Source organism: Contarinia nasturtii, unplaced genomic scaffold (genome assembly GCF_009176525.2).
Source record: "Contarinia nasturtii isolate CC-2019 unplaced genomic scaffold, AAFC_CNas_1.1 Cnas_scaffold_2023, whole genome shotgun sequence".
Taxonomy (NCBI): domain Eukaryota; kingdom Metazoa; phylum Arthropoda; class Insecta; order Diptera; family Cecidomyiidae; genus Contarinia; species Contarinia nasturtii.
Genome location: NW_022199353.1, coordinates 239 through 2879, shown reverse-complemented (window position 1 = coordinate 2879; position 2641 = coordinate 239). Strand labels below are relative to the sequence as shown.

Below are 2641 nucleotides of genomic sequence, written 5' to 3'. Positions count from 1 at the left end.
TCTAGTCGACAAGACAACAACAGAATGAAATTATTTTTTGGCTTTGGCCATTTTTCATCAAATTTTAGCTCCGTGTAAAATTTCAAGTCGATGTGTGAACATTTGTGAAGCGAAATTTTTTAGATTTTGTATGAAATCCAATGCCCTGATGGACGAACGAGTTCTGAAGAAAATTTTGCGGGAAAAAGGTTTGCGGCGGGTCATGTTGCTTTAGTAAATTGGACATGCGGAATTAAAAAAAAACATGAATTTTGAGCAAAAATATTGACGGAAGCATATGTTTTGGATGACTTTTTTGAAAATCGATGGGCGAAAAAAGATTTCGTTGCAACTTTTTTTCCTAAAAAATCAAAAGTGCATTTTTGTGATGGGCTATCTACAACAATACTAAAACCAATTCACTTTCATACAAATTTATTGAAAAAAATTCATTTGAAAAATGTCGAACTTCAAATCGACCCCGCCAAAATTGAGCCTTAGGTAGGCCGGGGCTAAAAATATATACAATACAACAATATATATATTTTTAGCCCTGAAGAAGATCACAACAACGATCGAAAGCTCGGATTTTCAATAAAAAACGTAGTTGAATAAACCAATAACTGACTGGATGGTCTGTTCTCATTTTAATAATCACGAAACAGTCGATAGGAACCAGATGATCAGATATATACTTTGCGTGTTGCGCGAAATGCCATAACATTTATACATTCTTATTTGACTAGGTGAATAGGTGATGCCATATTTTATGAATAATTGAATTCTTCGGAAATTATAATGATCGTTTTTATTTACCTTATATTTAATTTATTTATGGTATAAATATGTAACTTTCTTTTGAATATGGAAATTTGAATCTCAATAAAATGTATGATGAATCATTGAGATAACACTTGGAGACTCTAGATAAGAGTTCAAAACTTCATAATTCTCTTTGCTCTTTTGCTATACTACATAAATATTTCACCTCTGATCGTGCTGAGTGTTGTGACGATATAAATAGTAATTGAATGTCAACTATTTTAGATAGTGTGATTTATGAAACCACAGAATGAGTTTTATTTCATCTTAATTACTGAATATTCTGTGAACATGGCATTACTGTTTTATAAAATACATCGAATATGTACATTGTACACATCAGTATGGAATATTACATGATATTGTTATTCAATACTTTCAATCATTTTAATTTAACGTTTGATTTCATGAAACAACAAACGTGAGCAGTGATAAGAAATTTGTTTGGTTCGTTTCCTGGTACCTTATTTTTTAAGTGTGCGACCTGTGACACATAAAACGAAGTAAGTTCAACTTATTTAAGTTTCAAATAAAAATATGAAATCAAAAAGCCAAATAGTAGTGGTAGTAGTAAAATAGAAATGTGAGCAGAATGATGATAGCATAATCTCACTTTTTTACAGCTAGTCAAAAGAATGTTTCACATTTTGGAAGTAAGCACATCGCAACACCTAGGGGCTAGTCGCGCTTTTGAATTTTGCAGATATGAAAAGATTTTCACAAATCCAAATTTTAACACTATTCAAAACAAATAGAATTAAAATAAGCGTTAAATATCCAAATATTTCTGTACTACTATACTGGTGGTATTTAAACACAAAATTATGATTGTGACAAACCTTGTCAGAAACTGCAATTAGTACTCGGAATTAAGACTGATATGACTGAATCATTAAAGAATCTTTTATTATTTAACGAGAGTCGAGCGCTATCCATATAAATACATTGTGACGTCACACATCTTACACAGAAACGACATCTTTGTAAAAATGGCTAACTACAATGTAAAAGTATAGTGAGAGGAGAAGGGAGTAAATAAAAAGGGGAAACAGATACGTTTGATTTACATTGTAGTTAGTCGGTTATTAATAGATGGCGTTTATATAATGTGCCCTTATTGCGCTTGACTCTCGTTATTTAATTATTAATAAAGATATTGTCAGATATTTACTGTGACAAAAAAAATGTGATAAGCCCCTAACGCAACAATCAAAAGTCTTTATCAAAATGTAAGTCAAATTTCATGTCAAATCCCGTCCAAAATAAAATGTCTTACATCCGTAAGATGAACTTTTCCGCACTGTGATCCACAACACGTATATTTTACCGTAAATATGAATTCATGAGAAAATTGAATCTGATATAAGTTTTGCGATACAAATAATTTTTGATAGACTTTTCAATGCCAGACGAGAGTGGGCAGTTGATATGTCTGGTTTTGCCGTTTCGCTAGAGTATTTGAAAAAAAGTCCAAACGCAACGATGCCATTCAGGGCTGGTCATGAAGAAGATAGATTCTTGAAAAGTATTGGATTGAAAATAGAGGAAATTGAACCGCACGCAAAAAATTGCACCGAAATTTTCGTTGAATTTCATTTGATTTCCTTCTTCAATCATTTTTACAATAGGTGTACCAGCATACTTGGCGAAAAATGGAGAATTAGAGGATCTTACCTATAAAACTATCTCATAAATACAAACGATTAGACCATGATTCCAATATATAAACACTTATTCCACCAATCCGTCATTTCATTGTCAAAGATAATGTCACATTTTGCCGCTATTCACTTGGTTGAATACTAAAGTTATTTATCAACACTGGAGTATGACATTTTGT

The 2641-nt window shown here is 31.7% G+C and overlaps 1 long non-coding RNA gene across 1 annotated transcript; it reads left to right on the top strand.

Annotated features, from left to right (window-relative positions):
- The first annotated feature begins 1029 nt into the window (after nt 1–1029).
- LOC116347673 lies at nt 1030–1480 on the top strand. The gene is made up of 3 exons (XR_004201708.1): nt 1030–1143; nt 1231–1304; nt 1425–1480. It is a non-coding gene; the product is annotated as an uncharacterized LOC116347673 (long non-coding RNA).
- Nucleotides 1481–2641: the final 1161 nt, after the last annotated feature.